The following is a 24537-nucleotide window of genomic DNA, read 5'->3' on the forward strand; positions in this document are numbered from 1 at the left end:
CCCAGTCCTGTGATCACAGTGACCAGAAACAGCCCAGTCCAGGGATCTCAGTGACCAGAAACAGCCCAGTCCTGTGTTGTCAGTGACCAGAATCATCCCAATCTTGTGATCTGAGTGCTTAGAAAGAGCCCAGTCCTGTGATCTCAGTGACCAGAAACAGTCCAGTCCTGAGATCCCAGTGACCAGAAACAGCCCAGTCCTGTGACCTCAGTGACTAGAAACAGCCCAGTCCTGTGATCTCAGTGACGAGGAACAGCCCAGGCCTGTGATCTCAGTGACTAGAAACAGCTCAGTCATGTGATCTCTGTGAGCATTAGCAGCCCAGGCCTGTGATCTCAGTGACCAGAAATAGCCTAGTCCTGGGATCACAGTAACCATAAATAGCCCAGTCCTGTGATCTCAGTGACCATAAACAGCCCAGTCCTGTGATCTCAGTGACCAGAAAGAGCACAGCCCTGTGATCTCAGTGACCATAAACAGCCCAGTCCTGTGATCTCAGTGACCAGAAACAGCCCTGTTTTGTGATCTGAGTGACCAGACAGAGCCCAGTCCTCTGATCTCAGTGTCTAGAAACAGCCCAGTCCTGTGACCACAGTGTCCAGAAACAGCCCAGTCCTGTGATCTCAGTGACCAGAAACAGCCCAGTCCTGTGATCTCAGTGACCAGAAACAGCCCAGTCCTGTGATCTCAGTGACCAGAAACAGCCCAATCCTGTGATCTGAGAGACCAGAAATAACCCAGTCCTGTTTTGTCAGTGACCAGAAACAGCCCAATCCCGTGATCTCAGTGACCAGAAACAGCCCAGTCCTGTGAACTAAGTGACCAGAAACAACCCAGTCATGTGAACTCAGTGAACAGAATCAGCCCATTTCTGTGATCTCAGTGTCGAGGAACAACCGAGTCCTGTGATCTTAGTGACCAGAAACAGCCCAGTCCTGTGTTGTCAGTGACCATAAACAGCTCAGTCCTGTGATCTGAGTGACCAGAAACAGCCCAGTCCTGTGTTGTCAGTGACCATAAACAGCTCAGTCCTGTGATCTCCATGACCAGAAGCATCCCAGTCCTGTCATCTCAGTTACCAGAAACAGACCAGCCCTGTGATCTCAGTGACCAGAAGCAGCCCAGCACTGTTTAAAAATCAGCCCAGCTCCTGAGTTCTCAGTGACCAGTCGCTCCAAGTGCTGACAGCCAGTCTTGCTCTTCGATGTGCCTTTCCTGCGAAGGCTGACATTAGACAGAGCCTCCTCCCGACAGAAGAACATTCGGCACTTGAATTTATCGCCTGCAATGGAGTGGATCAGCAGATCAAGGCAGCTGTTGAGGCTGGTCAGTGCCGTGGTGATCTGCCAGGCCGAGTAGCTGGACTGGTTGAGCCGTCAGCTGGACAGCACCTGGTTATGCCTGAGGCCCTGGACGAGTTGAACGAGGTAACACAGGCCAAAGCAAAGGAGAAAGGCCACCAGCACCAGGAACACCGTGCGGAGAGCATTCCTCTTCATCACCAGCACCATGCATTATCCGGTGGTGGGTTCCAGCAGCATCCTGGCAACGAGCGGGTATCAGAGCATGATAACCAGCAACGGAATGAAGAAAGCAATGAATGCTGCTGCGATCCTGATACTTGAAATGCACTTGCTCCAGGAGCTGAAGGAGAAGTTCTCCAGACATGCGGTCTATCATTTCTGGTTCTTGTTGCTCAGAGGACCTCTGATGGTCAAGTAGAGCAAGTTGACGGACAGAACGGGCCACATGAGGCAGCAGGCCAACAGGTGGTGGCGCTGTCTGTGGAGCTGCAGTGGTGTGATGGGATGGGCCACGGCGATATGCACAGATTCAGGTGAGGAACAAAGTGCTGCCATTCATGTTAACAAAGAATAGGGAGTCGGAGATTTTACACGCCAGGTCCCAGAAGACCCACTTATTCTGCAAGTTATGGTAGGCAACTTTGAAAAGAAGGGTTGTGGCAAAGACAAGGTCCATCATGGCCAGCTTAACCATGAACACGTCATTGGTCAAGAAAGCATCGTTTTTCCTGCAGAGGTACCACAGGCCGCAGCAGTTGGACACCATACCGAACACGAACACAGTGAATAAACCACAGGGAACATGAAGTACTAGAAGTTAACACCGACCTCGGATTCACGGGTGTTGTTGGTGTCTGTAGATACCAATGACCGCCAATGCACTAATTTTGAAAAATTGTCCCTGCTGTAGTATAGGGAACAATTTAACAATCACTCACAAAAATTAAGTGCAGAGTCCTAGAGATCGTGTGTTATTATTTATCAACAATTTTTTTAAATAAAAGTTCATGTTTCTGTTTAATTAAATGGGAGAGTGTTTTGAGACGAGATCATCAAATGGTTATTTTCCACCTTTGCACCAACCTTTTCAGGTCTTTATCAGTACTGGCCGGAGATTATCTCAACAAGCGTGACTCACCTTTAGCGAATAGCTGACTGGTAATATTACTTAGCTACAGAGTCCACACTCTCCGTCTCTCTCCGTCTTCTCACTGATTGGGTTGTGTTTCATTTATTTCTTATCCTGAACAAACAAAACTCGCCTTTCCCACTCTGTTCAGTCCATGTGTTACTTTGGCCTGTGGTGAATCGGTTCTCTGACCAGGTATATGACCACAACTTGACCCCTTCACTAAGCACTGAGCACTGATAAATTCCTGCGATTTTGGTACATGTCACTTAAATAAACCTTCACTATTCTGATCAACAGTGACTCACCGAACGCTATTTCCTTTGCACTGTGTTCACCTCAATGCGCTGCAGCTATTCACCTATTGAGCTTCGTACTACCCTTACACTCGCACCTCCACCTCACTGATCAGCGCTGAGTCACCTATTGCTCCTGGTGCTACCCATTTCTACTCACACCTTCACCTCACTGTTTAGCACTGTTTTAACTATTGAGCTTAGTACTACCCTTACACTCGCACCTCCACCTCACTGATCAGCGCTGAGTCATCTATTGCCCCTGGTGCTACCCAATCTACTCACACCTCCATCACACTGATTAGCACGGATTTTACTATTGTGCCCAGTACTACACTTACACTCCTACCTTTATCTCACTGATCAGCACTGAGTCACATATTGACCCTGGTGTTACCTATTCTACTGCAGTTCTGGTTTGCTCGGGATCGCGATGCTCTCCACAAACTCCCACATGCTGCAGTTACGACACACCACATGCCCTGCCATCGCTAACCTTGTTTTATTTATTTATTAATTAGTTAAAGATTTTATTCAATTGATATTTTAGGTTTATTGTTTGATTATTTTACTTAATTTAAGTTATTAATTTAATAAGTACCAGCAAGTTCCATTTTCTCAGCTCTTAATTTAAACCCCTTCCCTAACTTAGAGAGCAGGAAAGAGCTGTAATATTCACCAACCAATCACCTACCTGCTCTCCTGTGACTTCACTCTTTGATTTTGTTGCACTCCCTTTCCCCCTCTTATTTTCCTTTCCAGTTATTCTCTGTACTTTTGTATTCTGCTTGGTGTTCTACTGAATAGTAAGCCTAAAATTTATTATAAGCATCCTTTTTTGTGTTTCATTTTAGTTCTAGCTCTGGATGCCCTTTCTGTATCTGTCGTAGGAATGTGTCAAGTCTGTACCCGAACTATCTCCTTGTTGATGGTCTTTCAATGTGGATGTACTGCTTTACCTGTCAGTCTTTGATTTCAATCTACCTGGGCCAGAACCCTTTCAACTCATTCAAATTAGTCCGTCTCCATAAGAACATAAGAACATAAGAATTAGGAGCAGGAGTAGGCCACTTGACCCTTCGAGCCTGCTCCGCCATTCAATAAGATCATGGCTGATCATTTACCTCATTTCCATTTTCCTGAATTATCCCCATATCCCTTGATTCCCTTAATATTCAAAAATCTATCGATCTCTGTCCTGGATGTACTCAACGACCGAGCCTCCGCAGCCCCCTGGGGTAGAGAATTCCAAAGATTCACCACCATCTGAGTGAAGAAATTTCTCCTCATCTTAGGCCTAAATGGCCGACCCCTTATTCCGAGATTATGACCCCTGGTTCTTGACTCCCCAGCCAGGGCAAACAACGTCACTGCATCTAACCTGGCAGCCCTGTCATCATTTTGTATGTTTCAATGAGATCACCTTTCATTATTCTAACTCTAGGGAATATAGGCCTAGTCTACTCAATCTCTCCTCATAGGACAATCCCGCCCACCACCCCCCCCCCCATCCCAGGAACCAGTCTGGTGGGCCTTCGTTCCACTCCTTCTATGGCAAGTCTATTCTTCCTTGGGTAAGGAGACCAGAACATTCAACAGGGCCCTATATAATTGCAATAAGACTTCTTTACACTTATACACAAATCCTCTTGTAATAAAGGCCAACATACCATTTGCTTTCCTAATTGCTTGCTGTACCTGCAAGTTAACTTTCAGTGATTCGTGCACAAGGACCCCCAGGTCCCTCTCAACAACAACATTTCCCAATCTCTCACCATTTAAAAAATGCTCTGTTCTTCTATGTTTCCTAACAAAGTGGATACCTTCACATTTCTCCACATTATATTCCATTTGCCATGTTCTTGCCCACTCACTTAGCCTGTCTACATCCCCTTGAAGCCTCCTTGCACCCTCCTCACAACTTATATTCCTAACCTCAATCCTATGAGCCCTAATTTTGTTTAATAGCCTCTTGTGTGGCACCTTATCGCATGCCTTCTGAAAATACAAATATGCCACATCCACTGGTTCCCCCTTATCTATTCTGCTAGTTACAACCTCAAAATCCTCCAGCAGATTTGTCAAACACGATTTTCCTTAATAAATTCGTGTTTACTCCACCCACTCCTATTATTATTTTCTAAGTGCCCTGTAACCACGTCCATAATAATAGATTCGAGCAAATTCCCTACTACTGATGTCAGGCTAACTGGTCTGCAGTTCCCTCTTTTCTCCCTCCCTCCTTTTCTAAATAGAATGGATACATTTGCTTCCTTCCAATCCGCGGGAACCATTCTAGAATCTATGGAATTTTGGAAAATGACAACCAACGCATCCACTATCTCTATAGCCAACTCTTTCAAAACCCTAGGATGTAGGCCATCAGGTCCAGGGAATTATCCGCTTTCAGTCCCATTAATTTCTCCAGTTGAGAATTTTCACATTTCATTGCTCCTTTTCCTTTTCCATAACTACTCTACACCGAATGATATCGTGATCACTGTTTCCTAAATGCTTCTCCACCGAAACATGCTCCACTTGCCCCATTTCCCAGATCCAACACTGCTTCCTTTCTGGTTGGGCTGGAAACATACGGATCAAGAAAGATCTTGTATACATTTCAGGAATTCTCCCCTGTTTTGCCCTTTAGGTAGTTATTATCCCACTTTATGTTGATGTCTCCCATTATCACTACTCTAAAGTTATTGAATCTTACTGCATTATTTTATTCAGTTTAAGTTATTAATTTAATAAGTACTAACAAGTTACAGTTTCTCAAATCTTAATTTAATCCCCTTCACTAATTTGGAGAGCAGAAAAAGCTGTAATACTCAGCAACCAATCACCTACCTGCTCTCATGTGACGTCACTCTCTGTTTTTGAATCGGAGACTCGCACTGCCGCTGATTTACCGCAGCTCCAGTCTCCTGCCGCTGATTTACCGCAGCTCCACTCTCCTGCCGCTGATTTAACGCAGCTCCAGTCTCCTGCCGCTGATTTAACGCAGTTCCGCTCTCCTGCCGCTGATTTACCGCAGCTCCACTCTCCTGCCGCTGATTTAACGCAGCGCCACTCTCCTGCCGCTGATTTACCGCAGCGCCACTCTCCTGCCGCTGATTTACCGCAGCGCCACTCTCCTGCCGCTGATTTACCGCAGCTCCAGTCTCCTGCCGCTGATTTACCGCAGCTCCACTCTCCTGCCGCTGATTTACCGCAGTTCCGCTCTCCTGCCGCTGATTTACCGCAGCTCCACTCTCCTGCCGCTGATTTAACGCAGCGCCACTCTCCTGCCGCTGATTTAACGCAGCTCCAGTCTCCTGCCGCTGATTTAACGCAGTTCCGCTCTCCTGCCGCTGATTTACCGCAGCTCCACTCTCCTGCCGCTGATTTAACGCAGCGCCACTCTCCTGCCGCTGATTTACCGCAGCTCCAGTCTCCTGCCGCTGATTTACCGCAGCTCCACTCTCCTGCCGCTGATTTACCGCAGCTCCAGTCTCCTGCCGCTGATTTACCGCAGCTCCAGTCTCCTGCCGCTGATTTACCGCAGCTCCAGTCTCCTGCCGCTGGTTTAACGCAGCTCCAGTCTCCTGCCGCTGATTTACCGCAGCTCCAGTCTCCTGCCGCTGATTTACCGCAGCTCCAGTCTCCTGCCGCTGATTTAACGCAGCTCCGGTCTGCTGCCGCTGATTTAACGCAGCTCCGCTCTCCTGCCGCTGATTTACCGCAGCTCCAGTCTCCTGCCGCTGATTTACCACAGCTCCAGTCTCCTGCCGCTGATTTACCGCAGCTCCAGTCTCCTGCCGCTGATTTAACGCAGCTCCAGTCTCCTGCCGCTGATTTAACGCAGCTCCGGTCTGCTGCCGCTGATTTAACGCAGCTCCAGTCTCCTGCCGCTGATTTAACGCAGCTCCGCTCTCCTGCCGCTGATTTACCGCAGCTCCAGTCTCCTGCCGCTGATTTACCGCAGCTCCAGTCTCCTGCCGCTGATTTACCACAGCTCCACTCTCCTGCCGCTGATTTACCGCAGCTCCAGTCTCCTGCCGCTGATTTAACGCAGCTCCACTCTCCTGCCGCTGATTTACCACAGCTCCACTCTCCTGCCGCTGATTTACCGCAGCTCCAGTCTCCTGCCGCTGATTTACCGCAGCTCCACTCTCCTGCCGCTGATTTACCGCAGCTCCAGTCTCCTGCCGCTGATTTACCGCAGCTCCAGTCTCCTGCCACTGATTTAACGCAGCTCCAGTCTCCTGCCGCTGATTTAACGCAGCTCCACTCTCCTGCCGCTGATTTAACGCAGCTCCGGTCTGCTGCCGCTGGTTTAACGCAGCTCCAGTCTCCTGCCACTGATTTAACGCAGCTCCACTCTCCTGCCGCTCATTTAACGCAGTTCCGCTCTCCTGCCGCTGATTTACCGCAGCTCCAGTCTCCTGCCGCTGGTTTAACGCAGCTCCAGTCTCCTGCCGCTGATTTAACGCAGCTCCGGTCTGCTGCCGCTGGTTTAACGCAGCTCCAGTCTCCTGCCGCTCATTTAACGCAGTTCCGCTCTCCTGCCGCTGATTTACCGCAGCTCCAGTCTCCTGCCGCTGATTTACCGCAGCTCCACTCTCCTGCCGCTGATTTACCGCAGCTCCACTCTCCTGCCGCTGATTTACCGCAGCTCCACTCTCCTGCCGCTGATTTACCGCAGCTCCAGTCTCCTGCCACTGATTTAACGCAGCTCCAGTCTCCTGCCACTGATTTAATGCAGCTCCAGTCTCCTGCCACTGATTTAACGCAGCTCCACTCTCCTGCCGCTGATTTACCGCAGCTCCACTCTCCTGCCGCTGATTTACCGCAGCTCCAGTCTCCTGCCGCTGGTTTAACGCAGCTCCACTCTCCTGCCGCTGATTTAACGCAGCTCCACTCTCCTGCCGCTGATTTAACGCAGCTCCAGTCTCCTGCCGCTGATTTACCGCAGCTCCACTCTCCTGCCGCTGATTTAACGCAGCTCCACTCTCCTGCCGCTGATTTAACGCAGCTCCACTCTCCTGCCGCTGATTTACCGCAGCTCCACTCTCCTGCCGCTGTTTTACCGCAGCTCCACTCTCCTGCCGCTGATTTAACGCAGCTCCACTCTCCTGCCGCTGATTTACCGCAGCTCCAGTCTCCTGCCGCTGATTTAACGCAGCTCCAGTCTCCTGCCGCTGGTTTAACGCAGCTCCAGTCTCCTGCCGCTGGTTTAACACAGCTCCACTCTCCTGCCGCTGATTTAACACAGCTCCAGTCTCCTGCCGCTGATTTAACACAGCTCCAGTCTCCTGCCGCTCTTTATGGAAAGGCAGCATATGAAGCGACAAGGAGAAAAGTCAAGTAATCAATTAAGAAAACAAAGAGGAAATATGCAATTAAATTATCACGGAATGTAAAACAAAATAGTAAAATATTCTACAGGCGCATTAATAAAAAGTAAATTCGGATGGGAATAGGGCCACTAAGGGATGGAGAGGTTAAAATCACAGGCATCGATGGCGAAATGGCAGAAATATTAATTAATTTCTTTGCTTCTGTATTTACGGTGGGGACAGTTCAGGTGGAAATGGCATCAGAAGATGATACTAGAACTGTTATAACCACACTTAAAATAAAAAGAGGAGAAATATTAAACTAAATAATCAAGTTCAAAGAGGATAAAACCCCTGGTATGGACGGATTACATCCGCGCATTTTATTATAATCTAGGGCAGAGATAACAGAGGCATGACCACACATATTTAATTATTCGTTGTAAAAAGACGTAGTGCCAGAGGACTGTTGGATAGCTAACGTAATACCTGTATTCAAGAAGGGAGATAGAATATTTCCAGTTAACTATAGATCAGTAATGGACAGAGGCATCTGCGACAGGTAGATTGGTGTGGACGATGCCAAGTAGATTTTCCCCTCGTGTTTATTCTCTCGCCACCTATCTCTCTGCCGCAGCCCCAGTCTATCAGCTACATCTTTCAACCCTCCCTCGGCCAGGAGGGTCAGTAGTGTTGTTACTGAGCCACTGTTGGTGATGCACATTGAAGTCCCCCACCCAGTGTATATTCTGTGCCCTTGCAGCCCCCAGTACTTCTTCCACGTTGAAGATGTATTACCTGAATGAGGGCAATTGTTCGTAATCAGCAGGAGGTTTCATTTCCCATATTTGACCTGCTACCAAGAGACTTTGTGGGCTCTGAATTAATTGTTGTGTACTCCCAGGACCACTCCTTCCTGACTGAATAACACTCTACTGCAACCTCTGGTGGTTTTGTCCTGCTCGTGGGACAGGACATACCGAGGGATGGCGATGGAGGAGTCTGAGACATTGGCTGAAATGTATGATTCAGTGAATATGACTCGTCTTTGGGACAACTTTCACAATTTTGGCGCAATTCTGCAGATGTTAGTGATGAGGACAGGGTTTGACTGGGCTGGAAGTACCTTTGTCGTATCCTAATCCGGTGCCCAGATCGAATTTATTCTTATTGTAGCAGAGTTTCCATTGTGTAGTGGTTATCACGTTTGCCTAACTCGCGAAAGGTCCCCCGTGCAAAACCGGGCAGCAACATTTGGCAGAGCAGGCTCGAAGGAGCGAATGGCCTACTCCTGCTCCTATTTTTCTATATGGTTTTTCGTAGCGAGTTGGCACAAGTGATTGACTTGCTAAGACATTTCAAAGGGCAGTTAAGAGTCAACCACATTGCTCTGGGCCTGGAGTCACATATAGGCCCGACTTGGTGAAGACATCAGGGCCTAGAAATTCACTGGCCTTAGCGCCGCTTTTGAGGCGCTAGAGGGCTTAGCGCCGAAGTTATGGCCAGTTTAGAAATTGACAGGGGCCCTAATTCGGCGTTAGGCCGGTAGCGCTGCGCCGGCACCGATGACGTCATCGGTGTGCGCAGCGTCCCGGTTGCCATGGTAACCCGCCTGAACTCAGAAATTGAGTTGCGGCCGCCTCGCCCGTGGCAGCCGCAAGCATCGTTCTGGCCGAGGTGCCTTACAGAACTTTGCGCCGGTGCATTAAAGGCCCCGTGGCGGCCGGCCGCCTGGCCGCAGCTCCCTCCCCGGACTTCCCCCCACCCCCCCCGGAACAGAATCAAGCCCGGCACTTGTCCGAGATGCCGGGCTCATTTTTAAAAAGATTATCACGGGCCGCGGCCGGGTGCAGGCAGCTCCTCCTTAACGGAAGGAGGAGGCCTGCACTTCCCGAGCCTGCCGCACCGCAGCGGGCGCCGCAGCGCCGGAATAGCACCGCAATGCGGCGCGTGGCGCCAGTTTGGAGGCGCTGAGACCCCTCAGTAGCGCCGGCAGCCGTTTGGGCGCGGCGCTACTGAATTTTTGGCGCGCGCAGGGGGACTTAGCGCCGGCACTAACTTCCGGCGCTAAAGCCCTCGCTGCACCAAAACCGAATTTCTAGGCCCAGGTTTCCTTCCACTAAAGGAAATTAGTGAAAGAGATTCGTTTTTACGACGCCATTATTGATACCAGCATTTTAATTCCAGATTTATTTAATTAAGTGAAATTGAATACCCCGTGAAGGGATTTGAACTTATGTCTCCAGAATATTAGTCCAGGCTTCTGGTCCAGTAACATAACCACTGTGCTACTGAAGCACCAATTTCTGACTAATCTTTCAATTTTTTGGAGGAGCTCTCTAAAAATTTAGACAAAGAAGTGTCTATGGATGTTATTGATATGGATTTCCAGAAGACATTCGATATGTTTCCACGCAAAAGGTTATTGGCAAAAATAAGTGTGCACCAATTTGGAGGCAGATTTGTGACTTGGGTTGGAAGTTGGTTGCAAGATAGGGGTCAGATTTGGTGGATAATATGAATGTAGTCAGATTGGCAGAATGCAACATGTGGTGTTCCCCCGGGATCTGTTCTAATGCATCAACTTTTCACCATGTTTATTAAAAACTTGGATAAAGGAACAGAGATTTGTATATTCAAGTTTGCAGATGACACTAGATTAAGAGGGACAGTAAGTAGAGCAGATTGGAGCAGAAAATTGCAAAACAGCATAGGCAGAGTAAATGCGAGATGGATTGAAATGTGGGAAACTGTGAGATCATCCCATTACTTGTCCCATTATCGCCCCCTTTTCCCTTGCACCATCATCCATTTTGTCATTTAGTCATCCTGCCTTTCTCTGGCTCAGTACATGCATATAAACTGGTAAATCCCTAATTTATTCCAATCCTCATCTATTCCCCTCTCCACAATAGCTGCCAGATCTGCTGAGTGTTTCCAGTGTTTTCTGTTTGATTTCAGGTACACATTTATCTATCTCCCTCTGGTGGTGTCTCTCTGCATCACTCAATGTCCTAATTTATCTTCCCCTGCTGGCGACTCACTGTTTCAGCACCTATACGCAGTAATAGTGTTTGTCTGCCTCTCTCAGCTGATGTACTCAGTATTGCCCATTGCTCTCATTCACCGATGTTGCTATCTCCCTCTGCTGGTGGCTCCTTGTATTACTGCCTCTGCAAAGTTGCCCGTCTCTATAATTGTCTCATTATCTTTTATTGTCTCAGTGATTTGATTCAATAAAGAGCATTACCCAGACGAGTCCATGTTTCCTTGTCTTCGAACTTGTATTAGAGATAAAGGATATATGATAATATTCTACAGTGCCTCGACATAAGAGTATTAAAAATATAAGACAATATCCTATATAAAACCAACAATAGCAATCAATCTCTATCAATCTCTATCAATTAGTCGACAAAGCACCCAAACGTGAAGCGAGGAGACCCCCCAGTGATGGAGAGCTTTGAAAACCATAGGTCTAAAGGTACCTTTTTCACCCAAGCTTGCTGCACTTACCACATGTCATGCCTCAAATTATGCATATACTCTATTCCAATATTAGATTAATGAACTGGAATCACACGCTATCACCTCTGGGGTGAGCTCAGTTGTTTTCATTGTTTCATTCATTTAATTTTTAGGGTAACCGGATATTTCACTGCACTCTTGAACTGCTCTCTGAACTTGGTCTGAGTCACCACATAAATAAATGTGTTTGTGGAGCTACTTAAATTCTGAAGCATATATCCGACACTTAAAAGAGGGAGTGTAATCTGAGAGATTATGTTTTGTAATAATATAAACGAAGACATCTATGACAGGTGCCAGCCACAAAAGTATGAAGCTGCCAGATATTGTCAAGAGTAGAATCACAGGCTTTCTTTTGTTGTCCATCTCTGGGTCATTGCTATTGGCTCCCTTGCTCTGACCCCTCAGTCCCTGACTGTCTAGACTGGCCACTAAAATGTGTCTGATGGTCAGAATGTTGAGCAACAAGATTGAAGCGAATGGGAGCAATGTGGTTAAAATTCTATTAAACCAGTCAAATCCCACCCATCCGGGTGCAATAAAATAACTTGGTTTAATATAACAACCCATCGGTACATCGTCGATAATCTCCCCAGGTTCAACCATAAAGAAGAACGGAACGTTTTACAAACAGAGCAGAATGCAGGTTGTTGCTATAACCACAGCCGCAGTTCTCTCGGTGCAATATTTTGTTTTCAAGTTCCGGTAACAAATGGTGACAAATCGATGAAAGGGGAAAGTGACTGTTAACCAGACTGAACAGTTAATAGCTGCAACACACAGGACTTTAATAACATGACACACAGGAGTGATCTCCAGGAAAGAACCCGGGAAATAATAATAACTCATCCACCACAGAATGACCTCAATGATAATGACCAGTAGATCCGCCGTTGCCATGGACACCAGGTAGCGAGTGATGCAGGTGGAGAGCCCGCACTTTCCACGGGACAAGGTCACAATTACCACTAAATTAACTGTAAGAAAGAGAAGGGGAAAGCTAAGAGGCATTACTGATTAAAGTCAATGGACCATCACCATAACTGAGCCCAGACAGTAAGTATTTGAGCAGGGGAATATGCCAGTGTTCTCGTCGAGGTGCATATACCTGTCTGTGGCAGGGATCAACAACCGGGACCTGGGAATATTTCCTTCCCAGTTCACAGCTTGTGAAGCACCCTGTTCCATCCGCAAACCCTGCCTGGTGTGATTGACAGAACCTTGTCTGAAATTAAAAGCATTGCTTCTGCATCCACGGATGACAATTTGATTTGTTACTTGTGAGAACAAGGAATTACAATTCAAGTGTAAAATTAACAACGGCTTGGTCATTGGGTGAGCAAAAGACAAATGAATAGAGCACAATATGGGAGATGGGAGTTCCAGCGAGAATGGCGAGTGACAGTTACTGACTGGTACCTAGAAATGTTGCTCACAGAATGTACCAGCGGGAGACGATGGAGGGGAATTGGTCAGGCAAAGATGTCACGGTGTCCAGAATGTGAGATCCCATCCGCTGTGAGTTTGGTGGGAGCACAGGTTTACTGGACATTGGACCAGAGGAGTGGGGCACTGATATTGTCAGAAATCTAAATGGACATCAGCATCGGAGCAGCTTTCTCAGATGGAAAGAAGTCACAGCTTTATCTGGGATGAAAGGGGCAGAATAAACCAGTGGATGAGGTTTTGGAACCAGGAGAAGGGAAACAGATTCGTGAGGCAAGGAAAGTAACACTTTCAATTATTAATTTGATAAATTAATCAAACATTTGCATTATTAGTTATTCACTGTCATCAGTTCATTGATTGAAAGTTTTTCTTCAAAGGGGGTTTGTACTGAAGCGGACAACTATTTACAGTTGAAGGAGTGAACATAAAACATAGCGGGTGTCAGCGGGAGGCGCGAGCGGGAAGCTTAAAAAGGCTCCAGAGACCCAGGTAAGGCCTCAGACCGCGGGTGTCAGCGGGAGGCGCGAGCAGGAAGCTTAAAAAGGCTTCAGAGACCCAGGTAAGGCCTCAGACCGCGGGTGTCGGCGGGAGGCACGAGCGGGAAGCTTAAAAAGGCTCCAGAGACCCAGGTAAGGCCTCAGACCGCGGGTGTCGGCGGGAGGAGCGAGCAGGAAGCTTAAAAAGGCTCCAGAGACCCAGGTAAGGCCTCAGGCCGCGGGTGTCGGCAGGAGGCGCGAGCGGGAAGCTTGAAAGGGCTTCAGAGACCCAGGTAAGGCCTCAGACCGCGGGTGTCGGCGGGAGGCGCGAGCAGGAAGCTTTAAAAGGCTCCGGAGACCCAGGTAAGGCCTCAGGCCGCGGGTGTCGGCAGGAGGCGCGAGCAGGAAGCTTCAAAAGGCTTCAGAGACCAGGTAAGGCCTCAGACCGCGGGTGTCGGCAGGAGGCAGAGCAGGAAGCTTTAAAAGGCTTCAGAGACCCAGGTAAGGCCTCAGACTGCGGGTGTCGGCGGGAGGCGCGAGCGGGAAGCTTGAAAAGGCTTCAGAGACCCAGGTAAGGCCTCAGACCGCGGGTGTCGGTGGGAGGCGCGAGCGGGAAGCTTTAAAAGGCTCCAGAGACCCAGGTAAGGCCTCAGACCGCGGGTGTCAGCGGGAGGCGCGAGCAGGAAGCTTGAAAAGGCTTCAAAGACCCAGGTAAGGTCTCAGACCGTGGGTGTCGGCGGGAGGCTTGAAAAGGCTTCAGAGACCCAGGTAAGGCCTCAGACCGCGGGTGTCGGCGGGAGGCGCGAGCGGGAAGCTTTAAAAGGCTCCAGAGACCCAGGTAAGGCCTCAGACCGCGGGTGTCGGCGGGAGGCGCGAGCGGGAGGCTTGAAAAGGCTTCAGAGACCCAGGTAAGGCCTCAGACCGCGGGTGTCGGCGGGAGGCGCGAGCAGGAAGCTTGAAAAGGCTTCAAAGACCCAGGTAAGGTCTCAGACCGCGGGTGTCGGCGGGAGGCTTGAAAAGGCTTCAGAGACCCAGGTAAGGTCTCAGACCGCGGGTGTCGGCGGGAGGCTTGAAAAGGCTTAAGAGACCCAGGTAAGGTCTCAGACCGCGGGTGTCGGCGGGAGGCGCGAGCAGGAAGCTTGAAAAGGCTTCAGAGACCCAGGTAAGGTCTCAGACTGTGGGTGTCGGCGGGAGGCGCGAGCGGGAGGCTTGAAAAAGCTTCAGAGACCAGGTAAGGCCTCAGACCGCGGGTGTCGGCGGGAGGTACGAGCGGGAGGCTTGAAAAAGCTTCAGAGACCAGGTAAGGCCTCAGACCGCGGGTGTTGGCGGGAGGCCAGCTAGGTTTACCAATCTCCAGTCTCGGACCTCAGAGGGAAGGAGAGAGGTAAAAAGTAATCCAAGTGTGACGTCACCAGAAAGCGGGTAAGTGATTGGTTGGTGAGTATTTCTCTCTTTTTTAAGCTTATAGTTTCTAAAGTGCGATATTCATCATCTAGAATCGGGGCAGAGGGTATTTAAGAATAATATTAATAAATTTAATTAATTACATAGAATGGGAGAGCAGGTGATGTGTTGCTGCTGCAATATGTGGGAGCTGGTGGACACCATTGATGCTCACAGTGATCACATTTGCAGTAAGTTTTGGCTGCTCGAGGAATTCCGGCTCCGTGTTTAAGAGCTGGTGTCTGAGCTTCAAACACTGAGACACATCAGGGAGGGGGAGAGTTACCTGGACTCTGTGTATCAGGAGGTAGTCACACCAATTAGATTAATTAATTCAGATGTAGTCCGTGGCCAGGGACAGGATGGTGTGATTAGAAGTGAGGCAGGTATGGGGATCCAGGAGGTAGTGTTGGAGGAGCCACAGCCCTTGCTCTTGTCCAACAGGTTTGAGGCTCTTACTCCCTGTGAGGATGGGAATGGGGACTGCAGGGAGGATGAGCAACCTGGCCACAGCACCGTGGAGCGGGGGGCCATTCAAGTGGGGGGAGTTAAAAGAAATGTTGTAGTGGTAGGGGATGGTATCGTTAGGGGGATAGATAGAGTTCTTTGCAGCCGAGAGCGAGAGTCCTGAAGGCTGTGTTGCCTGCCCGGTGCCAGGGTTAAGGACATCTCCTCTGGGCTGGTGAGAAACTTGGAGTGGGAGGGGGAGGATCCAGTTGTCGTGGTCCATGTTGGTACCAATGACATAGATAGGACAAGGAAGGAGGTTCTGCTGAGGGAGTTTGAGCAGCTAGGGTCCAAATTAAAAAGCAGAACCACAAGGGTAATAATCTCTGGCTTACTACCTGAGCCACGTGCAAATTTGGCTAGGGTAAATAAAATTAGAGAGTTAAATGCGTGGCTCAAAGACTGGTGTGGGAGAAATGGGTTTTGCTTCCTGGGACACTGGCATCAGTACTGGGACAGGAGAGAGCTGTTCCATTGGGATGGACTTCACTTGGCCAGTGCTGGGACTAGAGTCCTGGCGAATCGAATAACTAGGGCTGTAGAGAGGGCTTTAAACTCATTAGTGGGGGGGAGGTTTTAAGAGAGCGAAAAATAAAAATTACAGCGGAGAAGGCAATAGAGCAAGGTAGCAGTGGGGGAATTAAAAACCAGAGCATGTCAGGAAGGGACAGAATGTATAATGATAAAGGTAAAGTAGTAAAAGTGGTAGAAGCAGGAATAAATTGTCAGATAACATATTTGAAAGTTCTTTATCTGAATGCATACAGTATTCGTAACAAAATTGAAGAGTTGACGGTGCAAATAACTACACATGGGTATGATCTGGTGGCCATTATGGAAACATGGCTGCAAGATAATCATGACTGGGAACTAAACATACAAGGGTATTTGACAATTAGGAAGGACAGACAGGAAGGAAAGGGAGGTGGGGTTGCTATGTTAATCAAGGATGAAATCACTGCAATAGTCAGAAATGACATTGGGTCAAAGGATCAGGATAGTGAAATAGTTTGGGTGGAGATAAGGAATAAGAAGGGGGAAAAGTCACTAGTGGGCGTAGTCTATAGGCCACCTAACAGTTGCAACTCTCTTGGTCGGAGTATAAATCAGGAAATAGTTGGGGCTTGTAATAAGGGAACAGCTATAATCATGGGGGATTTTAACTTTCATATTGACTGGACTAATCAAATTGGGCATGGCAGCCTTGAGGAAGAGTTCATAGAGTGTATTAGGGACGGGTTCCTTGAGCAGTATGTAACTGAACCAACCAGGGGGCAGGCAATCTTAGATCTGGTCCTGTGTAATGAGACAGGATTAATAAAAAATGTCCTAGTAAAGGATCCCCTTGGAATGAGTGACCATAATATGGTTGAATTCCAAATTCAGTTTGAGGGTGAGAGAGTTCGATCTCAAACCAGCGTACTGAGCTTAAAAAAGGAGACTATGAAGGTATGAGAGTAGAATTGACTAAAGTGGACTGGGAAAACAGATTAAAGTGTAAGACGGTACAAGAGCAATGGTCTACATTCAAGGAGATATTTCACAACTTTCAAGATAAATATATTCCACTGAGGAAAAAGGGGAGTAAAAGAAAAGACAGCCATCCGTGGCTTAGTAAAGTAATAAAGGATAGTATCCGACTGAAAACAAGGGCATATAAAGTAGGCAAATCTAGTGGGAGGATAGAAGATTGGGAAACATTTAAAAGCCAGCAAACAATAACTAAAAGATTAATTAAGAAAGGGAAGATAGATTATGAAAGTAAACTAGCAAAAAATATAAAAACAGATAGCAAGAGTTTCTACAGCTATATAAAAAAAAAGGGTGGCTAAAGTGAACATTGGTCCCTTAGAGGATGGGACTGGGAAACTAGTGGTGGGGAACATGGAGATGGCAAAGACGCTGAACAAATAATTTGTATCAGTCTTTACAGTAGAGGACACTAAAAATAACCCAACACTGGACAAACAGGGGGCAATGGGGCGGGGGGGAGCTAAAGACGATTAAAATCACTAAGGAGCTGGTACTCAGTAAAATAATGGGACTTAAGGCGGATAAATCCCCCGGACCTGATGGCCTACATCCTAGGATCTTGAGAAAAGTGGCGGTAGGGATTGTGGATGCATTGGTGATTATTTTCCAGAACTCCCTGGACTCAGGAAAGGTCCCGGCAGATTGGAAAACTGCTAATGTAACACCCTTATTTAAGAAGGGAAGTAGGCAAAAAGCTGGAAACTATAGACCAGTTAGCCTAACATCTGTGGTTGGCAAAATGTTGGAGTCCATTATTAAGGAAACAGTAACAGAGCATTTGGATAAACATAATTTAATAGGACAGAGTCAGCATGGTTTTATGAAGAGGAAGGCATGTTTGACAAATTTGCTCGAATTCTTTGAGGATGTAATATACAGGGTGGATAAAGGGGAACCAGTGGATGTAGTGTATTTGGACTTCCAAAAGGCATTTGACAAGGTTCCACACAAAAGATTACTGATCAAGATAAGAAATCACGGGATTGGGGGTAATATACTGGCATGGGTGGAAGATTGGCTATCTAACAGAAAACAAAGAGTTGGGCTAAATGGTTCATCAGTAACCAGTGGTGTTCCGCAGGGGTCAGTGCTGGGACTCCAACTCTTTACAATCTGTATTAACGATTTGGAGGAAGGGACCGAGTGCAACATATCCAAGTTTGCCGATGATACAAAGATGGGAGGGAAAGCAGTGAGTGACGAGGACATAAAAAACCTGCAAAAGGACATAGACAGGCTAAGTGAGAGGGTGGAGATTTGGCAGATGCAATATAATGTTGGAAAGTGTGAGGTTATGCACTTTGGCAGAAAAAATCAAAGAGCAAGTTATTATCTAAATGGAGAGAAACTGCAAAGTGCTACAGTACAAAGGGATCTGGGGGTCCCGGTGCATGAAACACAAAAAGTTAGTATGCAGGTGCAGCAGGTGATCAGGAAGGCCAATGGAATCTTGGCTTTTATTGCAAGGGGGATGGAGTATAAAAACAGGGAAGTCTTGCTGCAGTTATATAGGGTATTGGTGAGGCCACACCTGGAATACTGCGTGCAGTTTTGGTTTCCATATTTAAGAAAAGATATACTTGCTCTTGAGGCGGTTCAGAGAAGGTTCACTCGGTTGATTCCGGAGATGAGGGGGTTGACGTATGAGGAAAGGTTGAGTAGGTTGGGACTCTACTCATTGGAGTTCAGAAGAATGACAGGTGATCTTATCGAAACATATAAGATTGTGAGGGGGCTTGATCGGGTGGATGCGGTGAGGATGTTTCCACTGATGGTGAGACTAGAACTAGGGGGCATAATCTAAGAATAAGGGGCTGCCCTTTCAAAACTGAGATGAGGTGAAACTTCTTCACTCAGAGGGTAGTAAATCTATGGAATTTGCTACCCCAGAGAGCTGTGGAAGCTGCGACATTAAATAAATTTAAAACGGAGATAGACAGTTTCCTAGCAGATAAGGGAATTAGGGGTTATGGGGAGAGGGCAGGGAAGTGGACGTGAGTCTAGATTCAGATCAGCCATGATCCTATTGAATGGCGGAGCAGGCCCGAGGGGCCGTATGGCCTACTCCTGCTCCTACTTCTTATGTTCTTATATGTCATCTGTACCATGAATTGGTTAGAAAACCCAGAATTTGGAGTCCACAATTTTCACGGGGCAGAACCACAACCGCCATCAAATTTACTGTGAGCAGGAAAGGAAAATAAACATTGATATCACTAACCAGACTGAGAAATGGTCTATCATTTTAAGCAATGTACATGGGCTGTGTGTTTATTTACTTAGTTTACCCCCTTGGCTGCTGCCTCCACTTCCGAAGGGGAAGCTTATGCTGGGGGTTTAATTATGTTTGGCGGTGGCCCCGCGATCCCTCACGCTACAGCTCAGTCTTCACATGTGATCATTGAAATGAAGTTGACTCCGATGATCCGACACTGGGCGGTTCACGGGGCAGGACCTCACCAACTTTCAAAGCAAAAGGCGACAAGACGAGTAACATCAGGGAGTGCAGATTAGTAGAGGAAACCTGGATTAATCAAAATACAGAAAATAAAAGCTAATGACTTGACCCACACAAAGCCAGACAGTTTGATTGTAGAAAATATACTGGAAACACGAGCCTGCTATTGCGATGCTGCACCAACTATAAGTAATGCATTAGATCAGGTTGCCAGTGAAGCATTGTGAATGTGTTACGACACAATATGCCAAGCAATTTAATTATGACACAAAGCTGGGTGGGCGTCATAGAGTTATACAGCACAGAAAGAGGCCCTTCAGCCCATCGTGTCTGCGCCGTCCATCAAGCCCTGTCCAATCTAATCCCATTTTCCAGCATTTGGTCCATAGACTTGTATGCAATGGCATTTCAAGTGCTCATCCAAATGCTTCTTGAATGTTGTGAGGGTTCCTGCCTCTACCACCCTTTCAGGCAGTCAGTTCCAGACTCCAACCACCCTCTGGGTGAAAAAGTTCCTCCTCAAATCCCCTCCAAACCTCCTGCCCCTTACCTTGAATCTATGCCCCCTTGTTATTGACCCACCTACTAAGGGGAAAAGTTCCTCTTTATCTACCCTATCTATGCCCCTCATCATTTTGTACACCTCAATCAGGTCCCCCCTCAGCCTTCTTTGCTCTTATATTCTATGCCTCGGCTAATGAAGGCAAGTATCCCATATGCCTTTTTAACCACCTTATCTACCTGTTCCGCTGCCTTCAGGGATCTATGTACATGTACACCAAGGTCCCTCTGACCCTCTGTACTTCCTAGGGTCCTACCACCCATTGTGTATTCCCTTGCCTTATTTGTCCATCCAAAATGCATCACCTCGCACTTTTCAGGGTTAAATTCCATTTGCCACTTTTCCGCCCATCTGACCAACCCGTTTATATCATCCTGTAGCCTGAGGCTTTACTCCTCGCAATTTACCACCCCACCAATTTTCGTGTCATCTGCGAACTTACTGATCATACCTTTTACATTCTCATCCAAATCATTTATGTAGATCACAAACAGCAAGGGACCCAGCACCGATCCCTGAGGTACCCTACTGGACACAGGCTTCCAGTCACAAAAGCAACCTTCGACCATCACCCTCTGCCTCCTGCCACTCAGCCAGTTTTAGGATCCAACGTGCCAAGGCACCCTGGATCCCATGGGCTCTTACCTTCTTGACCAGTCTCCTATGCGGGACTTTTTCAAAAGCCTTCCTGAAGTCCATGTATACCACATCCACAGCATTTCCCTCATCCACACACCTAGTCACCCCCTCGCAAAATTCAATCAGATTGGTCAGACATGATTTACCCTTGACAAAGCCATGCTGACTATCCCCGATTAATCCTTGCCTCTCCAAGTGGAGACTAATTCTGTCCCTCAGAATTTTTTCCAATAATTTCCCTACCACAGATGTTAGGCTCACTGGCCTGTAATTCCCTGGTTTATCCCTGCTACCCTTCTTGAATAATGGTAATATGTTAGCTGTTCTCCAGTCCTCTGGTACATCCCCTGTGGCCAGAGAGGTTCTGAAAATTTGTGTCAGAGCCCCTGCAATCTCCTCCTTTGCCTCACGCAGCAGCCTGGGATACATCTCGTCCGGGCCTGGGGATTTATCCACTTTTTGGCCTGCTAAAACCGCTAGTACCTCCTCCCTCTCGATGTTAATATGTGCTGTGAGAAGGATGCCGAGAAACTCCTGGATGGTTTGGACAGGTTGGGTGGTAGGGCAGAAGCATGGCAGATGCAGCATAATGTGGATAAATGCGAGGTTATCCACTTTGGTGGCAAAAACAGGAAGGCAGATTATTATCTGAAAGGCAATAGATTGGGAGAAGGGGAAGTGCAAGGAGACCTGGGTGTCCTTGTGCACCAGTCGCTGAAGGTAAGCATGCAGGTGCAGCAGGCAGTTAAGAAGGCAAATGGTATGTTGGCCTTCGTAGCGAGAGGATTCGATGTCTTGCTGCAGTTCTACAGGGCCTTGGTGAGACCATACCTTGAGTATTGAGTGCAGTTTTGGTCACCTTGTCTGAGGAAGGATGTTCTTGCCATGGAGGGAGTGCAGCGAAGATTCACCAGGCTGATACCTGGGATGGCAGGAATGATGTATGAGGAGAGATTGGGTCGATTGAGCTTATATTCGCTGGAGTTTAGAAGAATGAGAGGCGATCTAATTGAAACTTAGAAAATTCTAACAGGACTAGACAGACTAGATGCACGAAGGATGTTCCTGATGGTGGAGGAGTCCAGAACCAGGGGTCACAGTCTAAGGATAAGGGGTAAGCCATTTAGCACAGAGATGAGGAATTACTTCACCCAGAGAGTGGTGAACCTGTGGAATTCTCTACCACACAAGGCAGTAGAGGCCAATCCATTAAATATATTCAAGAAGGAGTTGGATATATTTCTTAAGGCTAAAGGGATCAAGGGATATGGGGAGAAAGCAGGGACAGGGTACTGAGTTTGGATGATCAGCCATGATTGCATTGAATGGCGGAGCAGGCTCGAGGGGCCGAATGGCCTACTCCTGCTCCTATCTTCTGTTTCTATGTTTCTATGTGTCTATGTAACATGCTCCAGTTTAACAACGTGCATTCTTTAGAACCCAATGCAAGGCGTCAGCGAAACAAAGGAGATTCGGTTCCACGGGATTCAAGCAACTGCGCTGAATATGAACAAATTACAACTAACTCCCACTCGCGTCCTCCAGCTAATCCTCCCTGCTTAACCGAGGTGAGGCTAGTCCCAACTCTGAAATCACATCCACAGAAAGAATGAATGAGCATCACTGGACAAAGGTTAGTCTGGGCCGCGTGCTTTAGTGTGGTTAATAACTATGTCACTCGCTTGTGTGAATTATTATATTATACTAATAAAGAAGTGCCCAAATTTAATGGGTGAGTCTACCTTGAATCGGGCAGTAGTGGGTCAATCACCCATTTCAATACCTGGGTAGAATATCATAATTAACACACCTTAAATATTTGGAAGCACATCTGAGGGACAGCTGCCAGGACTGCTTTTCCCCACTGCCTACAGAAAACACATGCACTGAAACTATGTAGTTATCTTTTTCAACTTATACTTTCTATAAATATCAAATATATAAAACAGCCTATGAAGCCTCTTAACACAAGTATAGCTAAGATCGGAGAAGAAGATTTTATGGCAACATAAGATGGCAGCTTCAAAGGAGGAAGATAGATAGCGTGACATGTTTTAGTTATCTGATGCATATTCTGGTTCTTTCCTGTCCTATCCTGACCCACCCGCAATCTGCTCTCCCATACACCAGATGATCGTTCCTCGGGAAACATGGGAATTAGACCCGATCCTTCTTAACCCCATCTCCACAGCAGGTGTGTTTTGCACCGGGAGTCAGTGGATTACACTCAGGGGGAAGATGTGCTTGTTTTACCCTTGCCTGGCCAGGGAGCACCAAGGACACAGTTGGCGCTCAGATTCCACAGTTCAGCACAGAGCGAGGATGAGTTACTCGGTTCATTTACCAACCAGATACGAATGAGAGATTCGAAGCCTATCACAAAGCATGGTTGAATAACATTCTACTTTTAAAAGGCTCCGGGCACAAATAACAATATAAACTTTCTATTACTTACATCATGCGGTCTGATAATAACCCACCAGGGACTCCAATTGCTGCCAGAATAGGGTAATAGACGGCTTCTATCTTCACAATTAATAAAGGATGCATTTCTCTGTGAAGCTGATTTCTTCCACTGCTGTAACAATCTATGCAGACTGCAATAGTCAAGTGACAGAGTTAAAGCAGCGAATGACTTCGACTGTAAGTAAACCCCTCATAGGACAAATAGATTGCAACTCTAGTAATATTACTTACAGACTCTTTAATAAACAGGTGTTGGTCCCATAGGACGTTTATCTCACTCATTAATCTGGCAGGACATTACACATTGACCAGTGGAATAATGCTTTGGAACAATGAAATGTACAATGAGAGAGCCAAAGTTTCCAAGTTTATAACTTACTTGAAAACTGCTACTACAAGCAGACCATGTAAAAAATATCAAACTTAGTTCAACGGTAGTGGGGAAGTTATTGGAAACCATTATCAGGGAAAAAAATTCAACTTTCATTTGGAAACTATGCAGTCTTGGGCTGATCAGTGGCAAATAATTTTCGTGCCACACAAGTGCCAGGCAATGACCATCTAACTACCTACCTGTGACATTCAATGGCTTTACCAGCGTCGAATCCCTCACCATTAACAGCCTGGGGGTCGCCATTGACCAGAAACTTAAATGGACGCCACATAAACACTGTGCCAACAAGAGCAGGTCAGAGGCTGGGTATTCTCACCTCCTGACTCCCCAAAGCCTTTACACCATCTACAAGGCACAAGTCAGGAGTGTGTTGGAATACTCTCCACTTGCCTGGATGAGTGCAGCTCCAACAGCACTCAAGAAGCTCGACACCATCCAGGACAAAGCAGCCCACTTGATCGTCACTCCATACACTATCTTAAACAATCACACCCTACTCCACTGGCGCACCGTGGCTGCAGTGTGTACCATCTAAAAAGGCACTGCAGCAACTCGCCGAGGCTTCTTCGACAGCACCTTCCAAACCCGCAAGCTCTACCACCTAGAAGGACAAGGCAGCAGGCGCATGGGAACACCACCATCTCCAAGTTACCCTCCAATTCACAAACCTCCCTGACTAGGAAATATATGATGTGGAGATGCTGGTGTTGGACTGGGGTGGGCAAATGTAGGAAGTCACACAACGCCAGGTTATAGTCCAACAACTTTATTTGAAATCACAAGCTTTCGGAGTGCTGCTCCTTCGTCTGATAAAAAATAACCCTGAATGGGTTCAGACCGAGTGTTAGAAAGGCAAGGCCTCGAGGTCAAATCGTCACCATGCTGTGCTATTTGATGCAGCTAAGTTCTTAACTTCTTAAAACTGCTGGATCTCTTTCTATGCCATCAACGTCCCTGCGGTCCATGGTCCCCTGTTTATAAGAAAAGAGCATAAGAGCCCATGGCCTAGAAATTCAGTAAGGCCCCGCCAGC

The 24537-nt window shown here is 47.3% G+C and overlaps 1 pseudogene; it reads right to left on the reverse strand.

Moving 5' to 3' along the window:
- Nucleotides 1-1103: 1103 nt before the first annotated feature.
- Nucleotides 1104-23748, reverse strand: LOC147090000 (lysophosphatidic acid receptor 6-like; annotated as a pseudogene).
- Between the last annotated feature and the right edge of the window lie 789 nt (nucleotides 23749-24537).

Source organism: Somniosus microcephalus, unplaced genomic scaffold, assembly GCF_052327205.1.
Source record: "Somniosus microcephalus isolate GS21.2 unplaced genomic scaffold, FLI_Smic_1.0 unresolved_chr4, whole genome shotgun sequence".
NCBI lineage: Eukaryota > Metazoa > Chordata > Chondrichthyes > Squaliformes > Somniosidae > Somniosus > Somniosus microcephalus.